Source organism: Anomaloglossus baeobatrachus, chromosome 3 (assembly GCF_048569485.1).
Source record: "Anomaloglossus baeobatrachus isolate aAnoBae1 chromosome 3, aAnoBae1.hap1, whole genome shotgun sequence".
Taxonomy (NCBI): domain Eukaryota; kingdom Metazoa; phylum Chordata; class Amphibia; order Anura; family Aromobatidae; genus Anomaloglossus; species Anomaloglossus baeobatrachus.
The window spans coordinates 562,422,275-562,442,531 of record NC_134355.1 but is presented as its reverse complement, the minus strand read 5'-3'; the positions used below and the strand labels follow the sequence as shown (position 1 = coordinate 562,442,531).

General features: G+C 47.7%; 1 protein-coding gene across 3 annotated transcripts in view; it reads right to left on the bottom strand.

Annotated features, from left to right (window-relative positions):
- Positions 1–16,054, bottom strand: part of GIGYF2 (GRB10 interacting GYF protein 2) — a 308,508-nt gene extending 292,454 nt beyond the window's left edge. For 2 of the 3 annotated variants that reach the window (XM_075340885.1, XM_075340887.1), the window contains exon 1: positions 15,948–16,054. The gene's annotated coding sequence lies outside the window, so the exon portion shown is untranslated. The remainder of the gene's footprint in view (positions 1–15,947) is intronic. The other variant, XM_075340886.1, reaches the window with a different exon arrangement.
- Positions 16,055–20,257: the final 4,203 nt, after the last annotated feature.

Genomic DNA, 20,257 nt, shown 5'->3' with positions numbered 1-20,257 from the left:
TCAATTTTTCCTGCGGAAATCCCGGCCCTCCACTATGGAGATAGAGGTTGGGACTTCCGCAGGTAAGTTGCACGAATGTCCACAGGTTTTCCGCAGATATTTCGCAGCAATGGATAGCTGCGGATTCCAGGGAGCTGCTGCGGGAAACCTGCGAACATACCTGCGGATATATCCACAGGTGCGAGCTCCTGTGGGAACATAGCCTATAGCTACAGACCACAATACAGCACCTGGCAACGCCAAACCAACTCTTAAAGTGAAACCAGATTTTAACTACCCCGTCTGAAAACAGCATAATGTAGAGACAGAGACCCTGATTCCAGCGATGTGTCACTTACTGAGCTGTTTGCTGTCATTTTGATAAAATCAATGTTTTCTCTGCTGCAGATCTAGCAGTTATACAGAGCTCATGAATATGCTGGACTACCTGGCAGCACGCCAAGTAGTCCTCTAATGATAATCGACTGCTGATTAAACTTATAAAAACTACATAACACTATACTAAGCAGCCCAGTAAGTGACACTGCTGGAATCAGGATCTCTGCCCCTATGTTATGCTGCTCTCAAATTAGGTGGCAAAAACCTGGTGACAGATTCCCTTTAAAACTGCTCCATAAAACAAAAAAATGTGGAAGGTGGAATACACCAGCCTATTATCCAAGCCAACAGTTTTATTTTGGGTAAACCAACATTCTTGGGAAAGCAGTTTATCATGGAGCTCCACAACATCCTCAAAAACACGAACTCAGTTGGGTAATGGGGGACGGAGGAAAGAACAGTCAGACAGTGACTTATCTGCTAGATGAACCATCCAAGAAAGCTGACAAGTCACATGTTGGTCCCAGATAGGGCAAAGCAAAAAGGCTATGTGCGCACAGTGCGTTTTTCGAGGCGTTTTTGCACGTTTTACGGGTGCGTTTTTGGCCTCAAAACTGCATGACTTTGCTTCCCCAGCAAAGTCTATGAGTTTTCATTTTTGCTGTTCGCACACAACTTTTTTTTTAAGCTGCGTTTTTGAGCTTAAAAAAAAAAAATGTACGTAAATTCTTTCCTGCGTTTTTCTGCGTTTTCCCCCCATGCAATGCATTGGAAAAACGCAGAGATCAAAAACGCAGCAAAACGCAGCCAAAAACGCACCAAATCGCGGTAAAAACACATGCGTTTTGTCGCTTTTTTTACGTTTTTAGCAGCCAAAAACGCACAAAAACGCAAAGATGTCCCCTTTTCCCAAGTAGAAAACATTCAGTTTGAACTGAACATGAATGGGTTAAGTGGGGGAGAGTCGACAGGAACGGTCATTAGCCAGACACAAAGTCAGCCACCAGTAGCCCAATGTACATAGCCAGATTACCAATCAAATCAAACTTTTTTCACGTTTGTCTTAGGGTCATGTCACACACGCCGCCAGCGATAACGACGTCGCTGCTAAGTCACCATTTTCTGTGACGTAGCAGCGACCTTGCTAGCGATGTCGCTGTGTGTGACATCCAGCAACGACCTGGCCCCTGCTGTGAGGTCGCCAGTTGTTGATGAATGTCCTGGACCATTTTTTGGTCATTGCTCTCCCGCTGTGAAGCGCACATCGCTGTGTGTGACAGCGACAGAGCAACAACTAAATGTGCAGGCAGCAGAGAACCGGCATCTGCGGACGCTGGTAACCAAGGTAAATGTCGGGTAACCAAGCAAAGGCTTGGTTACCCGATATTTACCTTGGTTACCAGCGCACACCACTTAGCGCTGGCTCCCTGCACACATAGAGAAGGTACACATCAGGTAACTATAAGCAAAGCGGTTTGCTTATTAACCCGATGTGTACTCTGGCTAGGAGTGCAGGGAGCCAGCGCTAAGCGGTGTGCACTGGTAACCAAGGTAAATATCGGGTAACCAAGCGAAGCACTTTGCTTGGTTAACGATTATTTACCTTAATTACCAAGTGCAGCATCGCTTCCACGCGTCGCTGCTGGCAGGGAGCTGGTCACTGGTGAGATCTGCCTGTGTGACAGCTCACCAGCGACCATGTAACGCCGCACCAGCGATCCTGACCAGGTCAGATCGTCGTGATCGCTGCTTCGTTGCTATGTGTGACCTAGGCTATATAAAGGAACTGCTTACCTAAAGCTTTGCACTGATGAGAGTAAACACCTTGAAACACAATTCCAATTTGACTTATATATCCTAAATAATATGGCAAGGCTCGTTAGAGAGTCAATATAAGGCTAGGTTCACACTTCCGTTAAATTGTATGTCACAATCCGCTGCTCTGGTAAACAACGGAATCCGTTTGGCGGATTCCGTTGTTCCCATAGACTTGTATGAGCGGCGGATTGTAACTGATGATGCTGCATTGCACCCTCTGCCCGACTGCCGTGGAACGACTGACCGCCGGGCGGGAGGAACGCAGCATGTAACGTTTTTTTGTGCAGCGCGATCCATAGGATTTTGCTGCGCATGCGCTCTCTGGCTCCCTGCACCCGTAACCAGGATACTCATCGGGTTACTAAGCAATGCACTTTGGTTAGTTACCCGATATTTACAGTGGTTACATGTGCAGGGAGCCAGCGCTAAGTGGTGTACGCTGGTAACCAAGATAAATATCGGGTAACCAAACAAAAAGTGCTTTGCTTATACCCGATATTTACCCTGGCTGTGCAGGGAGCCCGACACTTCCCCACTCGGCCCCGCCCCCTCCCGCACTCAGCATGTACACATACACACTCACCTGTCCCGAGCCCTGCAGTCCCCGCGGCACTGACATCCTCAGTGCCACGGCTCCGCCCACCCCGAACTCCGCCCCCTTGCGCTACACCTCCCGCACACAACGGAGTCCGACAAAGAATTCTGTTCTTTGTCATCCATTGTACAGCGCATCAGTCACATGCGTCAAGCGACGCATGTGACTGATGCAAAACAACGGAAATGTGAACTTAGCCTAAGCTTTTAGGATTGCTACATCCAATAGGGGGAGCTAGAGTTCAAGTCCTCTTCTCCCCGAGAGGCTATTTGCATATTGTTAAAAGTTGCCAAAACTGTTGTCTTGATGTAAAACGTATGAGCAAGCGCTATGGTCTCATTCACAAGCCAGAACAGACCTCAAACATGGGAACATGTTGCAGAAATTACATTAATGAGCAGCACAAATCTCTTCACCCTTTACTACAAGTCAGGGCAGGTGCCTCATCTGCCAACAACAGATCAGAAAAGCCAAACACGGGCTGGTTGCTATGTGCGAGGAGGACATTGCCTTACATGGGGTCTGAAAGATCGTAAGCTTATGTGACAAGGGCCCTTCTTATGTACAATTTCCTTCAGATATGTAAAATGCTGTGGACTAGGTTAGCGCTATATGAAGTTTAGCATTACTATTGAAGATTATCTGATTTCTTAAGGCTACATGTACATTAGCAGATTAGTTGTGGATTTCACAATCTCAGACACATCAGACACACACACACACACACACACACACACACACACACGCGCGCAACAAAACGAAGGAAAAGTCTTGGAATTTTGGAATTTACAGGATGAATATACATTTTAATGATGTGCAAACAATGAAAAAAATTGAATTTTTTTCAAAATACTGCATCTTGATTTATTCAGTATGGAGTATGAGCACCTTCCACAGAAATGCCTGCACTTCCATGCCTAAACTGCTATCAATGAGGTTATTAATAGTGGATATTCCTCCGCGTTGAATGCACTTGGGCAGCATTTCCTCCCGATCCTCTGCTGCCAGCTCACTTTGCAATTGTCGGTCCAGATGTGCTCGAGAGGATACAAATCCAGAAACGCTGCAGGCCATGGTAGCATGTTTAGGCCACACAGGTGGCTCACTGTAGCACAAAAAACATGCAGTTTGGCAGAGTCATGTTGAAAAATGGCTCCTGAGACACTTTGGAGATATGTTCGTACCACTGGTTCCCCAGCAATTCAATATAAGGCTGGTTTCAGACGTCCGTGCTTCAGGTACGTGACATACGTTTTTAAAAACAGATGTCACATGTACCGAGGTTATTATTTGCGGTTAATCACACGGACTGTGTGACCACTCATGACCCCGCACGCACACGTCTGTTTTTATCCGGCAGCACGGGTGTCACACGGATCGCACACTGATGTGATCCGTGTGACATCAGTATGATACAAACCGGAGAAAACACGGGTCTTTTTAATAAAAAGATTTTTCTATATTTACCTGTATCTAGCAGTGCTGTCTCCGGCTCTGCTGCCTCCCGCTCCTGACCTTCGCTCATTATACTCACTGACTATTCAGTGCCCTGTGGAGGTGGAAGCAGGAGCACCGCTGGGGACTTCAGTGCCAAGGACCGCATCGCTGGGTGAGTATACAGCAGAGTGTGTGTGTGTGTGTTCAGTGTATACATGCATGTGTGCTATGTGTGTATGTGCCCGGTGTACCCACGTGCGTCTGCTTTGTGTGTATATGTGTTCAGTGTATACTTGTGTGTGTGTGTGCTGGGTGTGTGCAGGGAGAACCTGGAAGCCGGAACAGCATTGGGGACTCATCACAGTTCCCAATGAACTCTGATGAACTCGTGAAGCTGTAGCGCGGGTGTCTTCAAGATGTCATCAGAGTTCATTGGGAACTCAGATGACCTCCTGGATGTCAGTGTCCTTACAGAATACTCACCTGTCCCCGGCTTCCAGGTCCTGAGTGCGGTGAATAATCGATGAATATAATCAACAGGGGTCAGGAGCGGGAAGCAGCAGGTAAATATGGAAAATCTTTTTATTTCACAGACCCATGTTTTCTCTCCGGTACCTGGCATGTGTATGCAAACACAGATGTCACTCGTGTGACCATAACCATGCGTGTGACTGGTACCTGATTAAACACGGACGTGTGAAACCGTCCTAATGATGAGCATCTTGTACTATAGCGAGCCGCCTGTATGAGTAAACGTGCTGCCATGTCCGGTAGCATCTCCAATCAAACACATATACGATGTCATTGGTTGGCAATTGCATTACAAAGTGAGCTGCCAGCAGAGAGTGTGAGGATTTCTGCTCACATGCAATCCTGAATAAAACAATGTGAAAATGTTTCCAATTTTTTCATAATTTACATATGCATCCATTCTGTGCAATTGTACGACTTTTCCTTCTATAAACTCACACATATGAACATTTATTGACATATGCTTGAACCATGAACCAATTCACAGCTGAGAGATGGGTCCAACTGTGACCCAAGCAGAGTCTCATACACACATTAGTAGGGCAGATGTCCATTCTGTTCCAATCGTTTGCCACAATGTATAACCAGTGTGCACACTGTTTAGTTCAGAATATTTGGAAGCTACCGTTGAATCCATCCTGGGATACACAAGTCTGTAGAGATGGGGTCAGAATGGAGTCCTCTCATCTGTAGGTGTCACACACAGAAGGGACATGCATAGTCCATCATGTCAGATCACATATACGGTAATCAGGACAGTATTACTGCTACATCAGTGTATGTATTCCACAATGGACTCCGCTGACAGCGTTCACCTTAAATGTGCAGATTCTCAAAATACCAGTGGGGGCGGAAGCTGCGTAAATCTCATGATAGGAGGTGAGTGCAGTCACCTTGATATCTGAACCCAGCGATTTCAGTCACGCTCATCATCACGCCCCAATTTTTATTCCCAGCCAATACTTTTATTGTAGTCTAACAGGTGATCAGCTCATCACTCCAGGTCCAACTTCAGAAGCCGTGATTATCCTTACACTAAGCGTACCGTCTCACTAAACGACGTACCAGCGATTCCGACCATGATATGACCTGGTCAGAATGGCTGGTGCGTCGCTACATGGTCGCTGGTGAGCTGTCAATCAGGCAGATCTCACAAACGACCAGTGACTAGCCCGCAGCGATTCGTGGAAACGATGCTGCGCTTGGTAACCAAGGTAAATATCGGGTAACTAAGCAAAATGCTTTGCTTGGTTACCCCATATTTACCCTGGTTACCAGAGCACACCGCTTAGCGCTGGCTCCCTGCACTTGTAGCCAGGGTACACATCGGGTTACTAAGCAAAGCGCTTTGCTTAGTTACCCGATGTGTACTCTGGCTATGTGTGCAGGGAGCCAGCACTGGCAGCCTGAGAGCGGCGTACGCTAGTAACCAAGGTAAATATCGGGTAACCAAGCAAAACGCTTCGCTTAGTTACCCGATGTGTACCTTGGTTACCAGCGGCCGCAGCTTCCAGACGCCGGCTCCCTATACTTTCAGATCGTTGCTCTCTCGTTGTCAAAAACAGCGATGTGTGCTGCACAGCGGGACAGCAACGAGCAAAAAATGAACCAGCACTGTGTGTAACGATCAGTGATTTCACAGCAGGGGCCAGTTCGCTGCTTAGTGTCACACACAGCGAAATTGCTGATGAGGTCACTGGTACGTCACAAAACCTGTGACTCAGCAACGATCTCGCTATGTGAGAAGTACCCCTCTGGGTCTCTGGTTTAAAAACACAAAAAGTAAGCAAATTAGAAGTCCTCCAGAAGATCACTGCCTCTCTACTGCCACCTATAGGTAGCTACCCTGCAAGGCAATGTTGAACCAATTACAGCGTGGAAACATGAGAGGGGCAAACAATCCAGACACTCCCATTTGTAAACAGAAGGGTTTCATTATTTGCTCCTTATCAGTACAGAGCAGGGGACTGAAATTGCAAGTGATGCAAAATCCAGCTGGTGTAAGAAGTCGTACAGGCAAAGCACCCTGGGAAAGAATGACAATGTAATAAATGGACTGGTAAGCAGCACTCTTTGTTGCCATCTTTCCGTTCTCGTGCGATGGCGGGATCTTTGGCCAGATAGCTGTGGACACGATTGTTCAGCTGATCTGGTGTCACACGTCAGTATGGACTGACCACGATCTCCTGACCTCTGCAGCCTCAGAGATGTCTACGGGGCCTTATGGAGTTGTCCAAATTTTATTGATAGAACACCACCCATTAAAGGGGTATTTCCATTTCCAGGATTCTATCCCAATATGTAGTAAGTGTAATAATAGCAAATACCTCAAATTAGAAATGTAGTATAGTTTTCTTGATATATCCATGTCTCTTACCTTATGTGCAGGGCATTGCAGCTTAGGTATCCATGGTTGCAACTAACTCACTATATGACTGGACGTACCCATGGCTACCTAAGCTGCAATGCCCTGCACAGGAGGTAAGACATGGCCATATCAGGAGAATTATACTACATTTTTAAGTGGCGGTATTTGTCATTATAATTATTACGCCTGCTACATATGGGAACAGGATCTTGGAGATGGGAGCACCTCTTTAGGCCTCCTTCACACACCTGTGTCTCCGGTATGTGTGACTTTGGTTTTCACATGTATCGGAGACACGGACACAAGTAGACCCATTAAAATCAATGGGCTTGCCCACACACGTCCACGTTTTCACACATACTGTGCGTCTGGGTGGAGCACACGCATGTCCGTGTGCTCCACATGGCAACAGGTCCGATTTCTGAGGGCAGTATGGATGTCACACGGAGCACACACTGATGTGATCCATGTGACATGTATCAGAGAACACACATCACTTAAAGAATTTTTATACTTACCCTTCTCCTGCGCTGCTGTCTCTGCCCTCTGTTACTTCCGGGCACGCTCATACTCATTGCATATTCACTGCACTGACCACGGACAGAAGTAACAGCAGCACCGGAGACAGGTAAGTATACCAGCTCATGCTGTCTGTGTGTTATCTGGATGTCACACGTAAAGCAGAGGGACAGCACACGTAGAACACATACATAACATATGCACCTTCACCACAGACCATGCAAAACGTTTGTGTTTTGCACGGACATGTGAATTAGGCTTTAAGCTGTGTGCAGACGCTGTGGGTTTTTTTTTTTTATTTTAAGCACTTTTGGTCACAAAAATGAAAGTCTATCCTTATGCTAGGAAAGTGAATGAGAATTCTGAAGTGCTGTGCTCACGTTGCTTCTCTAATTCCGTGCAGATTTGGTTCAGGAAACAAAACTGCAGCATGTCAATTCTTTGTGCATTTTTCAGACTTTTCACCCATTGACTTAATTACGGAAAACGCATGGCAAAAAAATGCACCAAAACACAGCAAAAATGTGCCTTGTTTTTTTGGTGCGTTTTTCTGCCAAAAAATACAGTTTTGGGTGTAGAACATTTCTGCACCAAATACTCAGGAATACGAGGAAGACGCGCGGGCCAAACGAGGAAGACGCGCGGGCCAAACGAGGAAGACGCGCAGGCCAAAAGAGGAAGACGCGAGGGCCTTTTTTTCACATACATGAAAAGTCACTGACATCTGAATGAGGCCTTAGGCAACGTTTATACGCAATATTTTTTAGGTGGTTCGTTCTGCAGCCAAAACTGCTCCCTTTGTAAGGTTTTGCACTAACTGCTTTCCAGGGCCGGCTCCAGGTTTTTGTGGGCCCCGGGCGGAAGAGTCCCAGTGGGCCCCATCCACACACAGACACCGATACGAACACGTACATATACATATTTAAAGACAAACTCACAAAAATACATATAAACAGACAAATCTATACAGTCATATACACTTACAGACAGACACACACACACACACAAACACAAGTCTGCTGCATACAGACAGACACACACACAAGTCTGCTACATACAGACAAACACACACAACTCTGCTACATACAGACAAACACACACAACTCTGCTACATACAGACAAACACACACAACTCTGCTACAAACAGACAAACACACACACACAACTCTGCTACATACAGACAAACACACACAACTCTGCTACATACAAACACACACAACTCTGCTACAAACAGACAAACACACACACACAACTCTGCTACATACAGACAAACACACACAACTCTGCTACATACAAACACACACAACTCTGCTACATACAAACACACACAACTCTGCTACGTACAGACAAACACACACACAACTCTGCTACATACAAACACACACACAACTCTGCTACATACAGACAAACACACACAACTCTGCTACATACAAACACACACAACTCTGCTACATACAGACAAACACACACACAACTCTGCTACATACAGACAAACACACACACAACTCTGCTACATACAGACAAACACACACAACTCTGCTACATACAGACAAACACACACAACTCTGCTACATACAGACAAACACACACAACTCTGCTACATACAGACAAACACACACAACTCTGCTACATACAGACAAACACACACAACTCTGCTACATACAGACAAACACACACAACTCTGCTACATACAGACAAACACACACAACTCTGCTACATACAAACACACACAACTCTGCTACATACAGACAAACACATACAACTCTGCTACATACAGACAAACACACACAACTCTGCTACATACAGACAAACACACACAACTCTGCTACATACAGACAAACACACACAACTCTGCTACATACAGACAAACACACACAACTCTGCTACATACAAACACACACAACTCTGCTACATACAGACAAACACACACAACTCTGCTACATACAGACAAACACACACAACTCTACTACATACAGACAAACACATACAACTCTACTACATACAGACAAACACATACAACTCTGCTACATACAGACAAACACATACAACTCTACTACATACAGACAAACACATACAACTCTGCTACATACAGACAAACACACACAACTCTACTACATACAGACAAACACATACAACTCTACTACATACAGACAAACACATACAACTCTACTACATACAGACAAACACATACAACTCTGCTACATACAGACAAACACACACAACTCTGCTACATTCAGACAAATGCACACAACTCTGCTGCTCTGTGGGGCCCACACCCGCGGCTCGGCGGCGACAGCACCCGCGGCTCGGCGGGGCCCACACCCGCGGCTCGGCGGCGACAGCACCCGCGGCTCGGCGGGGCCCACACCCGCGGCTCGGCGGCGACAGCACCCGCGGCTCGGCGGCGACAGCACCCGCGGCTTGGCGGCGACAGCACCCGCGGCTCGGCGGCGACAGCACCCGCGGCTCGGCGGCGACAGCACCCGCGGCTCGGCGGGGCCCAAACCCGCGGCTCGGCGGGTACAGCACCCGCGGCAGCACCCGCCGCTTGGCGGGGACAGCACCCGCGGCAGCACCCGCAGCTCGGCGGGGCCCACACCCGCGGCTCGGCGGGTACAGCACCCGCGGCAGCACCCGCCGCTTGGCGGGGACAGCACCCGCGGCAGCACCCGCAGCTCGGCGGGGCCCACACCCGCGGCTCGGTGGGTACAGCACCCGCGGAATCGGCGGGGGGGATTGGCAGGGGCCAGGGCATACATCTGGGGGGTTAGAAGCAGCTCACTGGGGCCCATAATGGGGAGGCGGGGAGGGCACTTACCCGATTAGGTCACGGTGGAGAGGGGGCCCACACAGCGCCGGACAGAAGCTCGCCTCCTTCATCTGTGGGACTGAGAAGGCGGTAGCTCCGCCCACAGATGAAATTCAAACCAGGATGTCTGCGCGCCTTAAAGTGACGGCGCCGCAGATTGCTGCCGAGGACTGCGGTCCCCGGAACTCGGCCAGGGACCGCAGAACTGTAAAGGCGAGTGGGCCCCGGCCAAGGGACAGGAGAACTGACGAGGCCGAGTGGGCCCCCCCGGCTCTCCAGGGCCCCGGCATTTGCCCGGGTTTGCCGGGTGCTGACGCCGGCCCTGCTGCTTTCTATGGCTGAAAAAGTGTTGCAAAAAGTCAGGGTGAATAGACCTGCTGCAGATTTCAAAAATGCTGCAATGCTCAAATTCAGTCAGGGAAAAAAAAAATGTGTGTGAGATTTCTGAAATCTCAGCTTTTGCTGATGCTGTAAGACGCAACTTATCTGCATAGAGAAGAAGAGCATAAATACTGTGACCATAGCCTTAGGCCATGGAGCTTGAGCCAGGAGAGCAGACCTCACTGTACTGGGGCTGTAGGTGTCATATGTGAGGATCCAGCCCTGCGGTACATGCGCACATTGGCTTTTACATGGCGGCATGCCCGCATTATTTTTTTTCCAGGATAATATGCTGCCAGGAAACAGCAATGTTTTTCCTGAAGTGTTTTTAGACGTCGTCTCGGACATTTTTTACATTGGTATTTTATTTTCAGATTTGACACAATTGTGAGCGTCTTCCAAGGGGACTTCTCTTAACCACTTCACATATTCAAAGACTTGAGGTCGATTGAAGAAACTGAGAAAGACAGAAGATGTGCCCTGAAAATCACTATTACACTGCAAATAGTCACTAGGATGAATGTGCCTATACCCGTAATTGTATTAGAATTAGCCATGACCCCATCTGCGCTGAGACTCGGACTATACAGAAGCATCAGAATCGCTGATCATCTTTTATTTAGGCTTTTACACTTATCTAGAAAGTGATTAAAATGTCAACAAATCTCCCCACCCACTACAGAAAGGGTCATTTCCTAAATAAGCGTGCAAATGAATGTCTCTGAATGGTCACATACCTGTTCACAATGTTACCCATTGGATTTAAGGGAATATGTCATGTTTTTCCTACCTACTCAGAGCAGCATAACGTAGGGGCAGAGATCCTGATTCCAGCAGTGTGTCACTTACTGGGCTACTTAGTGTAGTAGTGATAATCTACTGCTGATTAATCAGTGATTTTATCATTAGATCACACGGAAAGGTGGGATATACGGGAGGAGGGCGGCGGGATCAGCAGCAGTAGGGAAGGTAAGTGTAATGTCATTTTAGGTGACACATGGCAGTAAATCTGCACCAAAAGCTGGCAGCTGACTTTTTTGTAACAATTTTCCTCTAGAAGAAATGAGCTTACATTAAGGCTGGAGTCACAATAGCGTATGGTATCAGACGTGAGTGCGTTGGATGTGATATGCTAATGACCCTCGGCTCCCACTGTGCTGCCTGCGTGAGCCGTGTGTCATACTGTGATCCGATCTTGCGATCAGATCATAGCTGAGGAGAAGAGGGAGGGATTAATCTCCTCATATCTTCCATCAGCTGATGCGATTATCACACTGCACTCTGATGTCATCTGAGTGCAGTCCGATATTTCACTCGTACCCATAGATTTGTATGAGTGCGAGTGACACGTCTGTCACTGACAAGCGCAGCATGCTGCCATTTTCTCCTCAGTCAAATTAGGGCTGCAGATCTGAGCTGCAGCATTGTCTTACATGGGGCTGAGTGCAATGTGAGATTTTCTCGCATTGCACTCGTGTGAGAGTACCTTTAGGCTGTGACTGCACACACATCCAGCCATGAAAGGTCATGTATGTCACAAAACGCAATTACTGCAAAAAGTCATAAAGCGTCAGGACAAGATGGATTTTTGGTGGCTGGCAGGTCACAATGCGGCCCATTGCATGTGCTGCGGGGTCTCACCGAACTCGCGCTCAGAGCCGTCATATAGCCCCAGCCTAAGCCATGTATTCATCATTATGGGAATTTCTATATAAAACCCCAAAGAGAACGAAAAATAAAAATACCTCAAAATTGCCAAACCTCTTTTACTGGCAGCCGGTATTCCCGTCACAAAGGGGTCACAAAGTGCAGACCGGATCAGGCCGGGGGGGTGGGGGGGGGGGGGGTTACTTGGTCAAGACTCTGCCTATGTGGGAAGGAGATTTTACCAGACGGGAGAAACTTTCAGAAATCAGCACAAAGTCGCGGAAAGTTTCACATCCTATAACCAATCCCCCATATATAGAGGAACATGGGGGAAGATCTGCTAATAAGGTGCAAGTGCAAAATAAGTGGAATATACAGACATGATGTATATACACACTGTGCACATATATACTGCACACATACACTGTACACAGTATATTATATATATACACATACATACACTAAACACATACACTGTACATATACACTGTGTATATATACTGCACACATACACTGCACACATACACTGTGTATATATACTGCACACATACACTGCACACATACACTGTGTATATATACTGCACACATACACTGTACACATACACTGCACACATACACTGTACACATACACTGTGTATATATACTGCACACATACACTGTACACATACACTGTGTATATATACTGCACACATACACTGTACACATACACTGTGTATATATACTGCACACATACACTGTACACATACACTGTGTATATATACTGCACACATACACTGTGTATATATACTGCACACATACACTGTGTATATATACTGCACACATACACTGTACACATACACTGTGTATATATACTGCACACATACACTGTGTATATATACTGCACACATACACTGTGTATATATACTGCACACATACACTGTGTATATATACTGCACACATACACTGTACACATACACTGTGTATATATACTGCACACATACACTGTGTATATATACTGCACACATACACTGTACACATACACTGTGTATATATACTGCACACATACACTGTGTATATATACTGCACACATACACTGTACACATACACTGTGTATATATACTGCACACATACACTGTGTATATATACTGCACACATACACTGTACACATACACTGTGTATATATACTGTACACATACACTGTGTATATATACTGCACACATACACTGTGTATATATACTGCACACATACACTGTGTATATATACTGCACACATACACTGTGTATATATACTGCACACATACACTGTGTATATATACTGCACACATACACTGTACACATACACTGTGTATATATACTGCACACATACACTGTGTATATATACTGCACACATACACTGTACACATACACTGTGTATATATACTGCACACATACACTGTGTATATATACTGCACACATACACTGTACACATACACTGTGTATATATACTGCACACATACACTGTGTATATATACTGCACACATACACTGTACACATACACTGTGTATATATACTGCACACATACACTGTGTATATATACTGCACACATACACTGTACACATACACTGTGTATATATACTGCACACATACACTGTGTATATATACTGCACACATACACTGTACACATACACTGTGTATATATACTGCACACATACACTGTGTATATATACTGCACACATACACTGTACACATACACTGTGTATATATACTGCACACATACACTGTGTATATATACTGCACACATACACTGTACACATACACTGTACACATACACTGTGTATATATACTGCACACATACACTGTGTATATATACTGCACACATACACTGTGTATATATACTGCACACATACACTGTGTATATATACTGCACACATACACTGTGTATATATACTGCACACATACACTGTGTATATATACTGCACACATACACTGTGTATATATACTGCACACATACACTGTGTATATATACTGCACACATACACTGTACACATACACTGTGTATATATACTGCACACATACACTGTGTATATATACTGCACACATACACTGTACACATACACTGTGTATATATACTGCACACATACACTGTGTATATATACTGCACACATACACTGTACACATACACTGTGTATATATACTGCACACATACACTGTGTATATATACTGCACACATACACTGTACACATACACTGTGTATATATACTGCACACATACACTGTGTATATATACTGCACACATACACTGTACACATACACTGTGTATATATACTGCACACATACACTGTGTATATATACTGCACACATACACTGTACACATACACTGTGTATATATACTGCACACATACACTGTGTATATATACTGCACACATACACTGTACACATACACTGTGTATATATACTGCACACATACACTGTGTATATATACTGCACACATACACTGTACACATACACTGTGTATATATACTGCACACATACACTGTGTATATATACTGCACACATACACTGTACACCTACACTGTGTATATATACTGCACACATACACTGTGTATATATACTGCACACATACACTGTACACATACACTGTGTATATATACTGCACACATACACTGTGTATATATACTGCACACATACACTGTACACATACACTGTGTATATATACTGCACACATACACTGTGTATATATACTGCACACATACACTGTGTATATATACTGCACACATACACTGTGTATATATACAGCACACATACACTGTGTATATATACTGCACACATACACTGTGTATATATACTGCACACATACACTGTGTATATATACTGCACACATACACTGTACACATACACTGTGTATATATACTGCACACATACACTGTACACCTACACTGTGTATATATACTGCACACATACACTGTGTATATATACTGCACACATACACTGTACACATACACTGTGTATATATACTGCACACATACACTGTGTATATATACTGCACACATACACTGTACACATACACTGTGTATATATACTGCACACATACACTGTGTATATATACTGCACACATACACTGTACACCTACACTGTGTATATATACTGCACACATACACTGTGTATATATACTGCACACATACACTGTACACATACACTGTGTATATATACTGCACACATACACTGTGTATATATACTGCACACATACACTGTACACATACACTGTGTATATATACTGCACACATACACTGTGTATATATACAGCACACATACACTGTGTATATATACTGCACACATACACTGTACACATACACTGTGCATATATACTGCACACATTGTACACATATACACACAGCCTCCCTCCCCTGTCCCCGGACATATGTTCCCCGGTCAGTCAGCAGCACTGCAGGCAGCACATGTGTCTGCACTCTGACTCCCCACGGACAGGCCCGCCCTCCGTATCTCCCCTCCCCCACTCGTTCCCGCACCACCCGGAGCCGCCAGCCGCCCGGTAATAACATGACGATACCTCTCTCTCAGCTTCTCACCCGAAGCGAATCCACAAGCCCAACAACACAAGATGGCTGACGCCACGCACCGTCACCTGACGACTCCACGCCTCGCCTCAGCAGTGACAGAGCAGCGTGCCCGACCAGCGAGTTCCGTGTTCCTGCAGCTAGACGAGACACTCCACGCACAGCTCGTCAGCAGCCAATCACGTGACCGCACCCAGCCGGGAGCGCCATGTTGGATGTGGGCACAGCCGCCCGTCCACATCAATTCCTATTATGGGAATGTTCCCCTCACGTTGTCAGGAAGTTTATTTTTCTTCCTAGTTATAAAATTTGTAGTTGAAGGGACTTACAGTAAGGGGCGCCCCTGAGCAGCGCGTGGGAGGCCGGCTGTGGTAGTGACTGCACGGGAGTTATGGCCGAAGTAATACATGAGGCAGCAAGAAACCCATCACTGTGCCCCTTTCACACATCAGTCATCAGCCATCAGTTTTTTGCCACAAGCCGTCAAATTTTGAAAAAAATGGATCCAGCGACTGATGCCGCTGGACCTGTTTTTTTCTCATTGACTTGTATTTGTACCGCCCCGCGCTCGGCCGCAGCCGAGCCGCTCGGGTCCGGGCTCGTTCGGTGGGTGGCTCGAGCGCCTCCGGCACCCGGGGGTCACGTCGCTCTGAAGGGAAGCTGGCGCTACGTGAAAGAGGGTGATCTTCGGTGGGATGTTCACGGCCGGGGCCGTGGTGTTTAGGGATGTAAGTTTGTGACGCCACCCACGGGTTGTGGTGAATGTGGACACCACCGCTGCCGTTAACTAGGCTCCCGGGGACGGTGTTGTGCTGCCTGATGTTGACCCCTCCGTGGGCAGGGGGTGATGGTCCCGGGGCCCAGGCGTGTTAGTGCAGCGCGGTGTGCGGCCTGAGGGCACTGTTGTACTCACTATGACAGATACACCGGAGTCTCTTTTAAACCAAAAGGATGGTGGTCGGTGCCCGCAGCCGGTTGCGCTTGGTCCCCCACCCGGTTCGGTGGTTCCCGCCTTTCTCCTGCACTTCGCTTTGTAGAATTTGACTGCCTATGCTTCAGCAATGGTAGTCCGCTCCCCGGCTTTATGTGTGTCGGGGAACCCGTTTGCCCGCAGGCGCTGGCCCGTGGGATCTCTCTGCCTGTGCGGTGACTTTCTATCCCCCTCGGTGGGCTGTTGCCGTCTTTCGGGTCTTGGGACGGGAAAGGACCTAAGGTCCAGACCTCAATCAGTAAATTCGACGTGGTCCAGTGGTTTCTGGACCTCGTTCTGGGTCTGAGTACCCCTCCTGCTGCTCCGGTTTCCAGTTGGTTCCCCGGTTCGGTACCGGCGGGCCACTACCCTGTCCCGGTCCCTTACGGTTCCACCAGCCGCCTTCCCGGCTCCTGCAGGCGGCAACCACCGTCTGCCTCCTGGTCACAGGGTATCTGGGCTACGACCCAGACCCCTGACAGACATTTTCTCTTTACTACTACACTCTTTCACCTCCAAAACTGATCTGTTTGTGTTTTTCCCGCCTCAGGCTATCCGAACTACTCGGTGGGCGTGGTCAACCGCCTGGCTGCGCCCCCTGGTGTGAATGTCAAGACCTGAGAGGGGTGACTCAGGGTTTTTAGGTTGGCTGCTGTTACCTTATTAGGGGAACGGGTGTTTGTGCAAGGGCCTACCTATGACTACCTGGCTAGTCCAGGGCGTCACATTCCCCCTTGGTTTAATGCAGACCGTCCGCGGGCTGCCCGACCACCACCGGTTTATTTTTGTTTGCTGTAAAAGATAAACGTGAAAACAAGTACAAGTATACTAAAGTTTTTACATTTTAAGCAGATATGGAAATCATGCCTTGCGGGAGGCACATTCTTAAACGTTGCACATAGATATAACATTTTTATTAACGATAACGCGACTGGGTCCTTCCAGTTGCCCACCCAAGCAAACCTAGCCTTGATGCTGCCTCTAAGAATCAGGTCAGCACCCCTTTTCTCCAGTCCAGGAATAGAAACGGGTCCAGGTGTTGCCCAAACGGGCCAGGTAAAAAGTTCCTTACCCGGCAGTCTCTCAGAGGCCCCACGTCCAGGGGACCGCTGACCCGTAGGGTCGTCACCAGTTGCATTGGTGACAGGGCCTCGGCCATCACATTCCCGCAGGCCCTTCCTCCAGTCTGCCTCTCTGGAGGCTGTGGGACCTAAAGGGTAGTCCGGGACTTATTTACAAACCCAAAAGTTTTTGGGTGGCCTGCTAGTTCTCGACCTTGTTCATGGGTAAACTGGACAAACAGGTTACAACAGGGTCCCAACGGGGGCCAACAACAAATGGGGTAGCCAGGATCTGCTACCTCTTTACTCTGCTTCTATTCTGAATCAGGTGAGAGTCTCGGGTGATTGGCATTCATTCGCACACATATGTACATAATTAACAACGGTACCCCTTCTAGATGGCAGTTTCCCTGTACCTAAGCGGGGGCTGACCTAGGTTAGGGCGTCTGGACCTCCGGAGTCCCCTAATCTCAGGGGGAGGCATCAGGGGAGAGGGACCGACCAGTTCCTCTTCCCTAGTGTCAGGTATGGCAGGTAGAGACCTGCGGAGGCGTGGTTTAGGTGCATTCCTGGGCGCTTGCTCGGATGGCTCGCTGGTGGGCGTCTCTGGTTCCACTTCTTCCACGGGTTGTGGGAACATTATTACAGGAACAATCACCGCGCCGTTCTGCGTAGGCCAGTCAGCTGGGAAGTCTCCTATTACCGTATGGATCACCCACTTCTTCTCCTCCACGCTTGACATGGGCACGGGGTCCTCTTCCACCAGCCTCAGGGGACCTGGGCATCTCTTCAGGTGGTCCCTGGAAACAGTGGCTGTGGATTTCCCCTGGTCACGACTAATCAGGTAGGTTTTCTCATTCTCCCATGCAGTTGGCTGGACGACGTAGGGGGTCCTCTCGCATTGGTCGTCAAGTTTATGGGTTCTCCGTTTGCGCTTCAGCATCACATCTCCAGGCCCAAAGGGAATAGCCTGAGCCCGCTTGTTGAAGCGCCGCTCCTACTTTTCTCGACTTTGACGCAGATTCCTTTCCATATACTCTTGGATCCGTCGGTACTTCGTCTGCCGCTTGGCATCCCAATTGCCAGTGGGAGGGAGAGTATCGGGCACTTCTACATCCATTTCGTGATCTACTGGTAGCCGTCCCAGCCGGGCCCTCATCAGGTATGCGGGGGTGCACTTGGTGGAGCTGCAGGGTATGTTATTGTACATGTCCACTAGATCAGGTAGCTTCTCCTGCCATAGATTCCGTTCTTCCAGTGGTAATGTCTTAAGGAGATTTAGGACCAGATGGTTCATCTTCTCACACATCCCATTGGTTTGAGCATGGTAAGGCGTGGTCCGTATCTTCTTGCACCCGTACAAGTGGCAGAAGTCCTGGAACACATCCGCTTCAAAGGCTGGCCCCTGATCCGTGAACACCTTTTCGGGATAGCCATGGGGCCGGCAGAAGTAGGCCTGGAAAGCTCTGGCTGCAGTGCGGTCTGTCAAGTCCTTAACGGGAACAACCACCATGAATCTGGAGTAGTGGTCGACAATGGTCAGGGCATAAGTGTAACCGCTTCGGCTGGGCGTGAGCTTGACGTGGTCCAAGGCGACCAGTTCCAGCGGCTGGCGGGTGACAATCGGTTGTAGCAGGGCCTTCTGACTGGTTTCGTCCCGCCTCCTCAGTGTACAGGGGCCACACTCTCGGCACCAGGCTTCCACGGACTCTCGCATCCCGCTCCAGTAAAATCGCTCCCTCAACAGTATTTCCAGATTCTTCCAGCCGAAGTGTCCTGCGCCATCATGATAGGCCTGCAGGACTTTGGATACGCACGCCTGGGGCACCACCAGCTGGTGAACCTTCTCATGAGTTTTCGGGTTGATCAACCCCCTGTAAAGCTTCCCTTGATACAGGTACAGCTTGTCTCTCTCCTTCCACAACCGCTGGGCTTCAGAGGGAGCTGTGGGGCTCATCCGGGAAGAACCCTGGGCAATCATTGTTTTGACCGGCCAAACTGCAGGCTGCTGATCCTGGGTTTCCTGCCACCCGTGGCTGGGCATCGGATCGAGGTTCGCCTGTTGTTGGTGAAAGCAGGGCCTCTCACCTCGGGGCCGATGGAATGCGGGCAGCTCGATTTCCTCCAAGGTGTCTTCCTCCATCCCTTCATCAGGTAGATGGGGCATCTGGGACAGCACGTCTGCGTTGGTGTTCTTGTGGCCAGCCCGGTATTTGATGGTGAAGTCGTAATTGGACAGCCGCGCCATCCACCGCTGTTCCAGGGCCCCCAG